We start from the raw sequence: 16,976 nt of genomic DNA on the forward strand, positions 1-16,976 counted from the left end.
AGTTCCCTATAGCGAGGGGGGTACGTCAAGGGTGCGTGTTGGCACCAACACTCTTCTCGCTATACATCAACAGGGTGATCGGCTATTTCGAACAAAAGCCCACGGATGCCCCAAGGTTGGCAGGAAGGCCGATCCCCCTGTTGATGTTTGCGGACGACACCCTGCTGATATCAAAGACGCAGCAGGGGCTACAAAAGGCCATTAGGGTGTTTGAAGGTTTCTGCAAGGATCATGGCCTTGTAATTAACACCAGCAAAACCAAGTTTATGGTTATGCACAAACGAAAACATATTAGAGGCAGAGTCATTATGGATGGGGTTCAGCTTGAGCAGACCCAGGTCTTTAAGTATCTTGGCATCAATCTGACCTACAATCTAGATTGGAAACACCATACTAACGAACTAGACACAAAGCATGCTCAACTTGCAGGAGCTCTCACAAAGGAGCTTTTTTCATCTCACACCAAACCAATTAGACCTGTCTTAAAAATCTACAATGCTAAGGTGGGAGCAGCTGTTCTTTATGGAGCAGAATTATGGGGATCCAGTAATCTGAATAAGTTGACGGTTGCACAGAATAAATTTCTCCGCAACATTACTGGGCTACCAATGTCAACCCCATTGATACCTTTAAAGTATGATCTGGGAATCTATAGCTTTAGTGACATAGCCAAGTATAGAATTGTGGCCTACTGGAGAAGGTTATGGATAACTCCGGAGCTTTCTCAGTATGCCCAAGGCTTCCTGGAGGTGAGATCCCTAGATACTGCTAATAAGATAGTCTGGTTGAAAGAGGCTAAGCTTCTATATAGGGCATTGGGTCTATCCCAAATGTGGGATGATCCACTAAATAGTGTGTTTCCACCAAAAAAGATACTTCGTGAACTCTACTGGAGTATGGTGGAGATTAAGTGCTTTAGGAATCATATTGATCGTTCTTTTACATATGATTATTTGGAGCTCAAGCACTCACCGGCCCTAGAATTATACTGGGATTGGATTACGGTCCCAGGGGACCGGAAGAGGTACCATCAGATGAGGGTGGGGACACTCCCACTGAATGCCCTAACAGTGAAATGGTATAAAGCACAAACTCCAAGGTGCCCTTTCTGTCCGGACCATAATGAAAACATTGGTCATGTGTTATTTGCCTGCCCTGAATATAGAATACCGAGACAATCATGGCTCAAACCAATTTGCATCCAGTTAGGTATAAAGACGTCAAATGAGGCTGTCAGGATTTTAAGAACAGATTCCTCCCAGCCTGTTGTTATAGCTATGGCAAAGTTCCTTCACTGGATGTGGATAATTCGGGCACGCAAAACCTGTTTGGAATAAGTTAGGATTTCTATTCAATGCCGCACAGTTTGCATTTATTTAAGTTTTTTTTTAAGTTACATTTTACGTGATAAAATATGTAACTTTCCAACATATAGTTGTTGGTTTTTGTCCTTGTTTGATTGGATTCTAATGAACTTAGTCGGATATTTTAAAGATTAGGTAAAAATGTAAATAGGATGTTGTAAGATTGTGTAAATATGTAAGTAGTATATATAGTAGTAGTGTAAATAGTATGAGATAGGAAGTCTTTTTATTATTTTGCTTTTTTCTGTCTATTTATTGTATTAACTGATGTGGATTCTGTATTTCTGTGGGGTGGGGGGATGGGGTGGGATATAAAACAACGCATTTTATTTTTTCTTTGGAAAATGTCTTTTTATGATTGAAATATATCGAATAAAGACTAATTAAAGTGAAGTGAAATGTATTCATTGGATGAAATTTATATTCGTATAAATGAATATATAGTATGAATTGAACACAAAAACTCAAGTTTAAAGAATTAAAATTAAGAGTGAAGCATCATTTATAAGGAAGGCTGGATTTTCTCAGCAACACACCCAGTGCCTAGGGGACAGTTGTATATGGCATATGACTGCAACCGACCAGCGTCTGAAAGGTAGTCAGGTGTGACTTTGGCACATTGACAGTGAACCCGAATGCAGGAGGTTCACGTTAGTCTGGAGGTGGGAGAGGACTTGGGACACTCCCACCTTCAACAAATAGTCGTTGAGATAGGCGAAAACTGGAACCCCTGATCTCCACAGATGGGCTGCAACCACCGCCATCACCCTTGTGAACACCAGAGGGACACTGGTAAGGTCGAAGGGAAGCGCGGTAAACTGAAAGTGCTCTGAGCCCACCATACACCACAAGTAGCGGCGATGGGCAGGCAGGACGGGGATATGGAAATAGGCGTCCTGCAAGTCCAACAATACCATCCAGTCACCGAATCCTAGGCAGACAGGACCTGCGCAAGGGTGACCACCTTGAACTTCGCCTTTTTGAGATAGTTGTTGAGGGCTCCGAGGTCGAGGATAGGGCCTCCTCCTTTGGAACGAGATAATAGCGTGAATAGCAACCACAGCCTATTTATGGCCAGGGAACCCTCTTTATAGCTCCCCTGGCCAAGAGTCTTTACTTCCTCGCGGAGTAGGGCAAGGTGATCCTCCGATTAGATGTTGGATACATGGAGGGAGGGGTAGTCTCAAAGGGAAGGGAGTAGCTCCTTCAGACTATTTACAACACCCACCAGTTTGAGGTGTTAGCCCGCTGTGGTGGAATTGATGGCAAATCATGTCACTAACTGCATGGCCATGATCCAGAGAGATCGGACTAGGAAGGTTTTGCGGTGGAGGAGGGGTTGTGTGTAGCTTGACCCAACTTCTGGCCACACGACTTGTGAGGTCGTGTTGAACCACGTTGAAGGCCCGCAGAGGTTGTTGGACTTGCGGGGTCCTCTGCCTGGAATAGGGTTGGCATGGTTGGAAGCCGCTTCCGTAGCCAAAAAAGGGGTGAAAGGCAGACACAGGCCGGGATAAAGTGGAGAGGCCCAGGGACTTGGCCTTAGCTCGTGAGTCATTGAAGCACTCAAGCACTGCATCTGCCTTGTCTCTGAAGAGACGGAACTCAACAAAAGGTATGTCCATGAGTTTAGCTTGGACATACCCCCGAAAAGCCAGACGTCCTCAGCCAGGCGTGCCCCTTCTAATCATCATCATCCATTCCTAGCCCTTCAGAATAGTGCAGAGTGTATGGCATAGAGCCATCAGCACCGATGGACGCCCAGCCGGCTCCGCGTCGTCTGGAATGACGAAGGGGAGGTGCTACCAGTGGGCGCTGGCAACGCTGAAGGTCTTGACGTCGGACGCACCACCAGGGAAGGTCAATGGGGTGCATCCGGCACTGATCTGGGTCAAGGAACAGATCCAAGAGGAGGCCGTGGCACCGGAGCCTAATGCGCAGCGACCACGGGGGTCTCCTGCTGACCCTGTAGAGCACTAAGGCACGCCAGCAGGGTCAGGCCCCCTAAATATGGTGCACATGGCATCATAAAATGGCATCATAAAATTCTTTTAGTCGGGTGGGGGTTGCTCCCAGCCCCGGAAAGGAGGGAAATGCAGAGCTGACCCAGGCACCCGCTTAGTAGAGTGTGGCCTCAAACGTCGAGACTCTTCCATCTCATTATGCCACGGATGGGGTGAAGTCGAAGCACACCTCGACTTGGGACCCACCCATGTGAAGGGGCATACCCTGGATCAGTTTTTTTCTACCATTCCCCTTGAGGTTAAGGAGATAATTCCGGTGCTGTGGTCTGATCATCGGTTGGCCAAATTTTTGGTCAAAGGTTCGACGAGACCTGCTAACATGGGGTCTCTGCAACAGCGACGCGCCCACCGGGCTTATCATTCTGTAACTCCGGCAATGCTCGCGCAGGCAGCTCTTGATCACCCGTGCCCCCTTACGGGCGATCTTGAGAAGGACTTGGAAGCGCTGCAGGGCTGGCTATTGGACAGACTTAACGATCTTGCCCCAGTGATGGCCCCCCGTTCTACTTTGAAACGGGTTTCGGCCCCGTGGTTCACGGCGACACTGGCGACTGCCCGGCAGTCTTGCAGGGCGGCGGAAAGAGCTTGGCGTGCCCAATATGATCCTGAGGCAAAACTGCTTTATAAGTCTGCGGTGAAAGCTTATCAACGGGACATTCGTTCTGGGAAAAGGGTTTACCTTGCTGGGAGAATAGAGGCTGCCTCTAACTCCTGCAAGGAAATCTTTTCCATTGTGAAGGAATTTACAGCTCCCCGCTCGAATGTCGCCCACGATATGCCCTTAAAGTCCTGGGCCGCGGACCTTGCCAAGTTTTTTACTGACAAGATAAAGCTTATCCAGGACTCTCTCCATCTGGTGGTGCCTGCGGGTGTAACCTGTATAAGGGAGGACCTCCACCTGGCTGTTACATCAGGCCCGTCGCTGGCAGTCTTCCCTCTCCTGTCGGCCACTGAGTCGTTAGGACTTATGGGCGCACTCAAGTCCGGCTCGCCTCTGGACCCCTGCCCGGCAAAGTTTCTTTCTAGAATGGCGGAAGTTTTAAATCCCTTGGTCAACCCTCTACTTAATTCATCACTGAGCCAGGGCGTGGTCCCATTAGCGTGGAAACAGGCTATGGTGATCCCCCTGTTGAAAAAGCCTGGCCTTGACCCGGAGGCGTTGGTCAATTATAGACCAATCTCTCTCTTGCCTGCCCTGATGAAAATTTTGGAGAAGCACATTCAAATGGGGCTCTCCAATTTTTTGGAAGTGCATGAGCTTTTGCATGCCTCCCAATCAGGCTTTCACCCTAATCTCAGTACTGAGACAGCACTCCTGGAGGTGTCGGAAGACATCAAAGGAGTTCTGGACTCCGGAGGCAGGGCCATGCTGGTCATGTTGGACTTGTCGGCGGCGTTCGACACCGTCCCCCATGATGGCCTTCTCTCGAGACTTTTCGAGATAGGCCTCAGGGGGACGGTGCTCAGCTGGTTTTCATCATTTCTAGCCGACCGCCGACAAACGGTCTGGACCCCGCCGAACTCTGCTGTGATGCCGCCACTGGGTGTTGGGGTCCCTCAGGGCTCGATTTTGAGCCCGACCCTCTTTAATATCTTCATGACCCCTTTGGCGGCACTGGCGGAGTCTTTCGGAGCCCGGATCGTGTCCTATGCAGACGACACTCAGCTCCTCTTCTCCTGTGAGAGGGGAGGAGATTTTAACGGGGAGAGCATCCGGGATTGCCTTGGGGCTGTTTTCAGATGGTTTCATTTGAGTGGCCCCAAGTGCAATCCCGAGAAGTCTGAGGTGCTCTTCTTTGGGTGTGCGTCTGACCCTGACTGGCATGGCTGGTGGCCTATCAATATGTTTCCACCTTCCTCCCCATCTTTAGTTGCCAAGAATCTGGGGGTTAAGATGGACAAGGGCTTGTCGATGAGAGCCCAGATTCTGGGAGTGACGGGCACCTGCTTCGGTCTCCTGAAGGTACTAAGAAAGTTTCTACCCCTGTTGTCGGAAGAACATCGGAAACTGACTGTGCAGGCTCTGATCGGGTCCAGGTTGGACTATGCCAACGTCCTCTACCTGGGCCTGCCGGAGTATCTGCTACAGCGCCTCCAGGTGACGCAGAACGCGGCGGCAAGAGCCATTTATGGCTTAAATAGGCGAGCTAGGGTGGCGGGCCTCTTGCAGGCCCTACACTGGCTGCCTATCCGCAAGCGTATTATTTTCAAGACGCTGACTCTGGCCTATAAGGCCCTGCACTCTGGAGGCGCAAAGTACCTCCAAAGGAGACTGTCTTTTTACCATCCGGCCCGGGCGCTTAGATCGGAGTCACAGTTTTTGGCTGTGGTGCCGCGCGTTCAAAGAGCCCATATCGGGGGTCGCTCCTTTGGGTTGCGTGCCCCCCAGCTGTGGAACTCCTTGCCGCTGACACTTCGGGGCGCCACTAGCCTGCTGGCTTTTAGGAAAGGTCTCAAGACTTGGTTGTTTACTCTATAGGCCTTTCTCTCCCCTTTCTATTTTTATTCCCTCTCTGTTTTTATTGTCGTGTTATGTTATTCTCCTGTAGGTCTCGCTGTGAAAGCGCCGGGATACTCTTTTTGAGTCGTCGCGCGCTATACAAAAGAAACATAACATAACAACAACATAACATAACTTCTTATGGTGCTTCTTACCTGACGGCAAAGTCTTTAAATGGGAGGAGAGAGACTTCGACCCCCCTAGAGCGGTGCTCGGACCTTCCTCTCGACTGAAACTGAGATCAACCAGCCGACCTCCAGATCCCCATCCGCCGGGCCGATATTAGCTTTAGATACTGCTCCCTCAAAGCCTTCGGCGCCATGGCCCGGCAGTTGGAGCACGACTTCGGGTCGTGGTCACGCTCCCGCCACCAAAGACTCACCATATGTGGGTCCCTGTCCGGCATGGCGCCATGACGGGCGCAGCACGGTTTGATACCGGAGGTCTCCTTGCTGAGCATCCCAGACACCAAAAGCATTCGACAAAAAGTCAAAAAATGTCTGTCAAGAAGTGACAGGGGGGTAGCTCTATTTGACGAATCTGAACTGGCCGGTGCGGAAAGAAAAGAACTGACAGAGCGCCAAGGTGGCCTCTATTTAGACGACGCAGACATCACAATGACGAAGACGAACCCGATGCCTACAACTTCACACAGAGTCGACCAACACCACCTATAGGCGAGCAGGGGTAGTGCTATCAAAAATCTTACGGATCCAGCCTGATGCCTGGAAGTTCAAAGTTAAGGAATCTGTGGCTAGATGTCTATCAGATATCCCCCTGCCGGCAGGTGCCTTAAGTCCCCAAGGGCAGCACAAGTTTGCAATTGCTCTGGTGGCAGCACATTACTTGTAATAGAATGCAACAGCCCAGGTGGGGTGGGGTCCAGTTACATATTTTGCATAAATGGTCCTTCGTTGTTACAAGTAAAACTTCAAGTAAAACTTAGGTGACACCTGGAAAGGCCCCAGGTCTTGACACCCTATTCAGGCTTGCACCAAGACCTTATGGAGTAAACCTACCGCCAGAACCGATTGAGTGACCACAATGAAGGGGAATGCTCATTACCCTAGCACTTGGTGGACACACAGGCTCTGCACAAGTGGATAACGTTTTTTTCCATCTTGAATTTTGAGTGGGAGGATCACCGTGAGATGATTGCAGAAAGACAACCATAAAATACTGAAAAAGTGGATAGGATAACCGCGTGGAACTTTTACCCCAATGGACAGCTAACCCACTAGCTGGTGTGAGGCATAAATGTGGCATCCCCAGGTATCCGCCCCAGAACACTTCGGGTCCTGCAGAAGATCAGAAGAAAACTGGTCCTGCTTGTGACCTGAGGGGAGTCCTGAAGGACTCAACCAGCAGCCTCTTGTACCCGAGACAAAGAGTGGACTTCAAGGATCAGTTGGCTGATCTCCTATGTCACTACAGGGACCCATTAAACTGCATGAGGCCTTTTCACGGAAGTACAGAGTTGACTAGTGGCAACTAAACCTGGACTGGACTTTGAGACTGTCAGTGTGTCAGATTGAGGTAAACTGCAACATGTCCATTCCTGAGCTCCTAGGCATCTTAGAAGTGTACTTCTGTGGTTGTTTGGGCACCAAAATAAAGTCTGCAAACTTTGAAAAGCATTTTATCCAAAGCATCAGGGGAACTTTTAAGAATCCGACTAGCAGTTCCATGGTGTAGGATTGAATTTCAGTTTTGTCCCAGTCAAGGCACACAGGACCTCCCAAAAAACAACTAAGTCACATTTTGCTTTGGGAATTAGAACATTTTCAGTGGGAAATCATTGAAAGTTTAGCAGGACCAACCAACTTTAATTATACAGCCTTTGGTTCCACGGCAACAGCTACAATACCAGTGGTAGCCCGTTCTAGGAGGCTTTTTCTTCTCAATAAGTGATAAAGTCCCTTCTTGCATTGCTCATGGCTTTGTACAGAGCCATCCCCATTAACAATTCTACAACCAGTCAAAGCTCTCTTGAGTATGTTCTACCATACTATCAACTCAAAAGCCCCCAGCATCTTTCACACTCAAACAACTCCTGTCATACACCCCTTCCGCAACATCTCCCCCCCCACTCCCTGCACTCCCGCCACGCCTAGCCTTCACTCCTCCCTCAACAGCGCCCCCCCTATTCTCGGCACTCAATCCATTCCAGACCTACACCCCACCTTCAACATCTCCCCCCTCACCCCCTGCACCCCCGCCACTCCAAGACTCCACTCCTCCCTCAACAGTTCACTCCCCACCCTTAGCTCCCCCTCCACTCCTGGGCCCCACTCCCCCCTCAACATCCCCCCCCACTCTCACTCCCCATTACTACACTTGCCCTCCTGCAACGACCAGTCTCCACTCGTCCCGCAGTTGTATCACTCCTCCTGTCACTGATTACCCTTCCAATGACTCTAACCCCATTCCCAACGGCACGCTGGACACAATCATGACCACCCTCCTCCAAGTGAAAGAAGAGCTCCACTCGCTCAAAGTGTTACTCCTCACGCACACCGACCACCCCCCCCTCACCACCACTTCTCAACGAATTATCAACTCCCCCCCACATCCTAGGCACCCCTTACATGGGACTTCTATCCCCTCTCGCAATACCTCCTGCAGGCCTAAGCGCACTATCAAGACACATCCTAATCGCTCCTTACATTGGACCTCTATCCCCTATCGCAATACCGCCAACCGCCCCCAGCGCGCAATCAAGACTCTCTCGGACCGCGACATACACACCCTACTCAGCACATATGTCCCGGCAACCCAAAACAGCTTAACCAACACGCACATGTCCATTTCTACGATTCTCTCCAACCCTAGTAGGCACCCCACGCATAGCAACAGAGGCTCTGTTCCCAACAACCTCACTAAAGTCCCTCTCACTACGGAACCCTCCACCTCCCCTTGCACCCCCAGTCTCAAATGCACACTTCTCAACTGTAGATCGGCCCAAAAACACTCGACGGAGGTCGCTGACCTCATCCTGTCTAGGAACCTTGACCTGGCCATACTAACTGAAACATGGTTAACTGAATCCTCCAATCCTATCATGGATATCCTAGTCCCCCCCAACTACTACATCACTAGACTTGACAGGTCCAACAAGACAGGTGGCGGAATCGCCTGCATTTACAAGAGCAACCTCTCTATTAATAAAGTCACCGCCCCTTCACTTACCTCCTGTGAATACTGCTGCCTTGATGTCACCAGTGAGAACAAACCTGTATGTTCATTACACATCATGTACCACCCCCCGGGGGACAACCTCGTCTTCTCCCAACAACTCATGGACACAATATCAATCAACGCAGGTCGGCTAAACACACAAATTTACCTTGGTGACTACAATCTCCATTGGAATGATTGCAGTGACGCAGTAGTTAATAGCCTCAAAAGTTTCCTTACCGCTTCCGATCTCACTCAAATTTGCAACACCCCGACACACGACAAAGGCTCGATCCTCGACCTGGTCATTTCCAAAGAAGGCACCACTCAACTCGACTCAATCCAACCTTGTGACTGGTCAGACCACCATATTGTAGTGTAGCTCCTATTTTCCCAATAGGCTCTGCGCATTGGAATAGTACCTACAGCAGTAAAGGCCTAGGCCAGACGTTAACTAGGTCTACTACTGTCGATGCTAGACTTAATTTTTGGGTTTGCCAGCTAAGCTCAGAGTTCGCTAGAAACTTTCTAGAATGTTCAAGGAAGGATTAACTCCCCTGATTAGACAAGAAGGGATTTAGTTTCTGACAACCATAGAACATGACAACTTTGCTCTCCCCTAATCAAGAGTCAATCTCAAGAGTCGTGTGAGCACAAGGCAATTATTTTACTCAGTCAGTACGTGCATTCTTAGTCTCATCAGAATGTAGAGAAAAGGAAGAGACGGGCGTGTTCAATAAAAGGTGTTATTTATTGATCAGTCTCTTTTCTCGTACAAGAGAAATGGATCGATATTATTGCAATACTTATAGTTAAGTAAAGTGCATACATTAAAAGCAATAGTATAAAATAATACTGTAAAAACATTGATATGGTTTCTGAGCCATATGATGTTTTAAAATGATTAAAATATATTTACATACACATATACATTTGACTAAACGTGCTCAACTGGTGTTTCTAAATACGCCTACCCCGTGTACCTGACCTAAGTCTAATAAGTGGGCGGGAATAGAAAGTTACAGTTTAAGTTAAGTTTGTTTTTGCCAAGTGAATAACTAAAGAATTCTCTAGGAGGGGTTATTCAGTTCTGTACCTGGAATTTAGGATGAATGAGGAATGGTATCTCTTTCTCTGCTCTCGATATTCCAGGCTGCCTGCGAGGGCTACCCGGAAGCGCCGGTGCTGGGTCTCTCGGCTTGAGATAGCAGCGCGTCTCTCAGCGCGTCAGGAAGGCGGGGCTGCGCCAGCGGGGTCTGCTTCTGCTCTCGGCTTCGGCAAGTATGGCTGCTCCGTCTTGTCACCACGCGTGTGTTTGCATAGGGCAAGGTCGGCAATATTTATACCTTAAAGGTGCCGGGATTGACGTAAGGATGGACATAGGTACGTCAATAAAGATGTCATACGACTTGCTCGTTAGCACATTCTTTACTAAAGTTCTCTGTGAAATCAAAACAATGGCCGCACGGATTATCCAGGTTGTCATAGGTTTGATTTGTTATGAGAACGTCGTATGCCTTATCAGGGGCTGGAGGAATGTCGCTTGTCTAATTAGATCTCAAGCGTTATGACCTAATCAGATAACACGTTCCTGTGCCGTAGTGTGACTGCGTCAGATAACGGTATCTGCATCATGGGGGATTTCTTGCCTCATGGGCTGACTGTTAGTTAACTAGCTAGGTAGTTTAACCAGAATAGGGTCAGGAATAGGGGGATCGATTCAGAACCTATAGAAATACACGACACCCACTCCACGCTAACTATGGTCATATCTACTAATCTATGCATAGTATAACATAGTACAACATACTATAGAGTATAGTGTATACCTTACCACCCCAAAATACATAAATGCATTTTGAAATTTTCAAATATACTGAAAAATTGCAGTCATATATTGTATGCACTTAAGCTATGAATTAAATGCAAAAGTAAGCACGCATTTTATGCATTATTGCTTGTTGGTATATGAGAAATACACATGAAATGGCTCTTAATATGGCTATACAGAAAAAAAGTCGAAACCATTTCATCACATAAAATATATTGTGAACATACCAGCGGGCAGCTAAAGTCTATATAAAGTCTATAAAGTATCTAAAAAAAATAGAAATCTTAGTTCTCTAGGAATAGTTTCTTACTTTAAGCAGAAGATCAGTGTCCCGGGGAAAAAATATATAGAAAAATATTTTAAGGGCTTGCTGAAAAAGGTTGCTGTCCGTGAACTGGATTGTAATTGTTCATGTGACTTTATTTTTAAAGTTGAAGGCCGAATTCAGGGAACGCCGTGTGCGAGTTTACTCAAAAGTCTCTATTTCTGTTCCGGAGAGAACATCATATCATTCAGGCTTTCGAAAAAACTGTCAACAGCTTCATGGGAAAGTTCCTCTAAGTCGGAAATAGGGGTAACCATGCATTCGTGCGCATGATTGTCTCCATTGACATTCGGATTTGCATTGCTGACAGAAGGTCGTACCTGTTCGATGCTGCTTTCATCTTGAACTTCACTACTCTTCAATCGTAATGGTGAAGATTCCAGGAATGCCGTCATCAGAATTGGCAGCCTTTGAGGGCAGCACAAAGCGTGAACCTTGGTAGGAACCAACAGTGTATCTGCATCCACCGGCGCATCCGATTGTAGCGTCAGACAGGTGTCTAACACGCATTCTTCTCCGCATAGCAGACACCTTAGTACAGGTAAAACACACCTTTGCCACATTGGTCGAAATGATAGAAACCAAGTCATGTTTAGGTCTCTAAGCCGGGAGAGTCCCAGGATTTTTGATATCCGGTCCCGGTATCCAATGGCTAGGATCGTATCTTCCATTGTCGCGAGAGTTTGATCTGTGACATGGGTTGCCATAACGAAAAATAAGGACTAGGAATAGGATTCCTGCAATTAGTCCTAGGATCAGGGGAAGTCCGCCAAAAATCGAATGGACGAAATCTGGAAAAATACCCAGTATGGCTTTGAATGGTGTTAATGCCATCGAAAATACTGTCTTAAATACCTTTGAGACCCCAGTGGTATCAGAAATATTTAAGATTTCGCTCAGGATTTCCGCGAAATGTACGGGGGAATTGGTTGATAATAATGTATGTATCTCTGCAGTCGTCCTTGCGACTTGTAGATCATACGTTTCTTTTGATGACGTGAGCCTTGTAGGCGTCTGAAGAAGCACTGTTTTCATTCTGCTTAAAGTGTCTATTCGAATAGAAGTAATTTTCAAACCGGGCCATGCCCTTGCCTCCCTGTCTGGAAAGGAGCTGGGGAACAAAGAACGTCCACAGCACTTGACCTTCGCCGTCGTAGTGACGAGATAAGGAGTCCCGGGCATAAGACTACAACATCTGCGGTCTACAATAAGAATGTAACTCCCATTATAGAGTCTTTGAAAGAATGGTTCTATTTCAGTTGCAGGTGCGCCTTGCTGGTGACATGAAAGGTTGTATGAATTCCCTTCACAGGCTCCGTGCAAACTAATACCGTTACACAGAAGCGTGCCGCTTAGTGACATAGCACAATTGTCGCCACTAAGAAACACTTTCTGTCCTTTATTACTGACACATGCATGTGAATAGGGCAGGTTCCAAGTTGTTTTAAGGTACCCCTTCCCCAATTTCTCGTACATGCCAGCCTGTATATATTTTTGGCAGTATTGAAACCTGAAGGTTGAGATTGGAATATTTATGATTCCGTGGATTATCCATTCACTGACAGGTCGTTCTGACATTGTCAACGGTAATCTTTCTAGTTTTTCAATGCTCAAGATTGTATAATCAGCACCCTTCTGCGCCATACCGATTTGTCTATCAGTAAGGTTAAAGATTTGGAATAGTGACGTTGTGTTGATTAAACGCCAAGGCACATAGCCAGAACGCAGATTTTGTAACGTCCAGCCAAGCTGTACAATGGAACGCAATTGTGACTGTCCATGTTGTAATAACAGTAAGTCTTGCGATAATATATCGATTGCTGAAGACACAATGCTGTCCAATGAAAAAATTCTGGAGGACAGAGTCATTAACCCATTGTCCACTACAGAAAGTGATTTTTCCAAATTAATACGATCAATTTCACGTATTCTCTCTGCTGTTTCAATTTGAGTAACCTTCCAGGCCTCATTGTATGCTGCATATACAGAGGCTGCTATGAAACGCTTTTGACGCTGTTTGCGTGGTCCCATTATGAAATCACGCAAGTCAGCACCATCAGTAAGTAAAGTTAGGTGTTGCTTAATTTCAGGCAGTGTGGAAGACTGAAGCCATTGAAGGCATAATTTGCCCACACTGTAGGTTGTTATTATCCCTGGGTGATGTCTTTGGGGATATCTAGGGTCTGGCCTGGTCATTTTGAAACCCTGTGTTTTATTCAGGAATCTATCTTGACAGTTATTTGTATCTGTGGGCCAGATCAACCATTGTTTCCAATCAGGATGTGTTCTGTTTTGGTTAAGTATATGGTTTATGTCTATTTCTTCATCTGTATCAGAGTTATTGCTAAACATTGTTGGCTTTGGAATAGACAGGTTATTTAAATCTTTGATTTTGGCTAAGCCAAGACAGGTGGTTTGTTGAACAGTGTCATTTAAAAATATCATTTGTTATGGGATCATGCAGGCTCTAAACAAAGCTTCTAAACCCTGTACTTGCCATTCTTTTGTACCCCAAACACTTTTCAAATCAACATTTTTGTCCCAATAATCAAATCCAAAAGTATTCATTTTTTCAAAGAACGAATCAGAATAAATCAATTTTGTGTTGGTTATCATGGTTTTCATCCCTGTCTTGTTTGTCAATTTGTAATAAAATGTTTCAGCATTAGTTATGTAAAAACCTGAAAAATATGAATATTTGTCATAAACGGTTCTAGAGCTCCCTTTTGGAGGTGTAGCACAATGTTCCCATTGATTATAATTTAAAACATTTCTAGGTTGTGCAGATTTATGCAAGAAATGGTTACCATAATGGTTATAGCAATACATACTATCATAATTTGTAGAACCCTGCAAATAATCATGTTTTGTAAATTTAGCAGACATTACTAAGTCAGACATCATATTATTTATACTTTCAAAGTCCCAATCATCAGCAAATGAGTTTGGTTTTGCAAAATCACTCAAGGAGATCTTGATTTGGTGTGGATATTTCAGGATCTCGACCGGACCATAAATTTCATAGTCAGTGTTGTCCCAGGCTACCCCACCAGGTATTGGAATTGCTGTGAAGTTGGCTGAAGAAAGTTCTGAAGAAAGTTCTCGTTTCTCGACGTGTGAAGATGTGTGTGGTTTGAGGACCAAGTTGATGTTCTGACTTGCTGTGTCCATTTTAGCATATTTTCCCTCAATGAAGCGTCCCAAAGTAAATACCATGATGAGCCAAAGTATGAGGATAAATGCACCAAAACCCACCCAAAATTCAATCCATGGAGAAATCAGATATGTTTCTTTTAGTTGTTTCAAAAGTTCCTTCGCTTTGTCTTTAAAGGATTTTGATGATGGCTGTGTCTTTTGTTCGCTGAAGCCTTCAGAGGAATCATCGAAGTTGATGAAGTAACCAGATGCAGTTCTATCAATTGTTCCAATTGGTTCAGGATTTTTGTTTTTTGCATTTTCACTTGGTACTTCAGTATAGATTGGTGTCTCTCTGCTAAATGTCTTTATTTGGGTTTTCAGAGGTCTTAGTTCTATTGCATTGTTGCATAGTCCTTGTTGTTCTTCTGTAGGCGTTTCGAATGTGATGAGCCTCTTTGATAGGACCTCTGTACTGGTAGCAAACCTTGGTGTTCTGCTACTTATTGGGAGTCCACTTGGCCTACTGTTTGTTATCGGCCACATGTTGTGGTTTTACCAGGTCGATGGATACAACTCGGTTCTCCTTTTTTCCAGCAAGTGGTGGTAGTACAACTGATCTTGTCCCGTTGACAGACAAGACAGGAACTGCTTTTCTGTAAGAAGGCCCAAATTCCTTCTTTACCGCGATCTTCTCCCTGACTAGATCCCCGACTTTTGGAATCCAGACAGGTCTTGCTGGGACAGGTGGTGATTCTTCAGTGGTTGTTGGCTGTTGTTTCAACTGTATGTTGCTCAGGTCTTTTCTTGTTTTGTTTAAGTCCTGCAAAATAGCCAAACGGTCTTTGACATCAAAGCTTTTTTCTATTACCACTGAAGTCTGACTATCAAGGTCAGAGATCAACATCCTAGTTCCGAATAATAATTCGTACGGACTGAATCCCTTCAGAGAATTTCTTGGCAAGTTATTTAGACTACGTTGGACACTTATTAGATGTTTGACCCACCCAGCTCCCGAACCTAATATCCTTTCTATTATAGATTGCTTTCTGTCTTGGTTTTTTCTTTACACCATCCCATACCCTCAGGAAGGAAGTGAGAAGATTCCCGCTGGGCTGTGCTCATTTGGCCATTCTTTCCCCCCCCCAGGCTGGATTGCCTGAGAAAAAGAAAAAAAATGGTCGAACGTAGCATGCTCTTAGCGTATATGCCATTTAGACTTGCAAATCTTGTATAATAGTCCGGACGTCAGCCGAGTGCTGTGGATCTACATTATAAGTGGGAACTAGCCTGTATATGTTAATCGCAAGCCATTCTTTTTGCTGGTAATATTATCTGCCTTGATACGACGAGGTATTAAACTGCTTCTCTCCCCACTGCGATCTCTGTTGCAGTTTGGGCAGTTTTTTACAAAGATGGTAAGATGGAGGCTCATGCCTGGCCACCAGTACCGTGATTGTAAATCTTCCAGAGAATCTTTTAATTTAAGGTGTCTGTGACCCTCGCCCATGTGTGCGTCTGCGATTAACAAGTTTCTCCTGTCCATGTTTGGAATCACTCTATCCCCCACTCCAGGGATTCGAGCAAAAGGGACGGAGTTTGCATCGATTATGTATGTATAATTGAGTGGATAGTTGATCGGTAACGCTGAGCAGTCGCCTTTTGATGACGTTTTCACCGCCAGCAATGTTTCACCGTCAATGTATTTTAATGTACGCTTTTTTCGATCTACGGGAGCCGATTTAGTGGCTGCCGCTGCGGCTGTCTCAGCCAATGAATTCCCCACAACGTGAACGCCATCACGTTGATGACTCAGTGAGTGAGTCACGTGAGTCTTTGGTAGTTCTTTCTTCAAAAGAGCTACTTGTTCCCAGAGAAGTCTCTGCTTTATTGGTGCATCTGTGTCATCTTTGTAACCGTTCTGAATCCATGTCTGCAAATCCTTGTTATATGCTTTGACGCAGAAATATGAATCTGACACTATAAGTGTCGGGAATTCGCGATCCGCATTATCTAGCGCCATTTTCAAAGCTATTATTTCAGTTTGCAGTTCTGAATTTGTTTCTACTGAGTGTGATTTTGTTAATAGAGGTCTTAGTTTACCTCCGCGCCACACTTCTTTTGTGATCTCACATGTGGGATTGTATGCATGTTCTCCCCAAACGGAGGGTTGAGCATGTCCGTCTGTATAGATTACACAGGCGTAATGTCGTAGAGGCAGAATGTCGATTGGCAGAGGATACGTTTTTTCATATTTTAGATTTTTTAATTCTTCTAGTTCTGGATCAAAGAAGTAGTATACTTTGTCCGTTGTGATTGAATTCACCCATTGTAACCATTCTGGATCCAATGTTGTTGTTGGTAAATTACACGGTGTTGTTAATGCCTCAAAGGCTGATTCAGCTGTTCTGACTGTGATATGTCTACCGTCAGCTATGTCTTTTTCTCTAGCTATTGCGGTTTGAACTGCTTGAACAATTTTTCCTTTGTTGCTGAATCTCTGTTCAGCTTTTGTGTACAAGTGTGATTTGAATGCAATTGGTACCTTTTCTCCCTCATTAGAGGTCAGGTATGTGAATCCGCATCTCCCTGGGATGACTCGGATCACAAGGTTGCGTGT

At 45.9% G+C, this 16,976-nt stretch overlaps 1 protein-coding gene across 2 annotated transcripts in view; it reads right to left on the bottom strand.

Moving 5' to 3' along the window:
• The window catches only part of KDELR1 (KDEL endoplasmic reticulum protein retention receptor 1), a 124,930-nt gene that overhangs the window by 11,702 nt on the left and 96,252 nt on the right, over nucleotides 1-16,976 (bottom strand). Inside the window, exon 5 of one of the 2 annotated variants that reach the window (XR_013598901.1) lies at nucleotides 6,394-7,941. The exons of the other annotated variant lie outside the window; for it this stretch is intronic. The gene's annotated coding sequence lies outside the window, so the exon portion shown is untranslated. Of the gene's footprint in view, nucleotides 1-6,393; nucleotides 7,942-16,976 lie in introns of those variants that run through there. 2 annotated transcript variants of the gene reach the window in all.

The sequence above is a fragment of the Lissotriton helveticus genome, chromosome 7, assembly GCF_964261635.1.
Source record: "Lissotriton helveticus chromosome 7, aLisHel1.1, whole genome shotgun sequence".
NCBI lineage: Eukaryota > Metazoa > Chordata > Amphibia > Caudata > Salamandridae > Lissotriton > Lissotriton helveticus.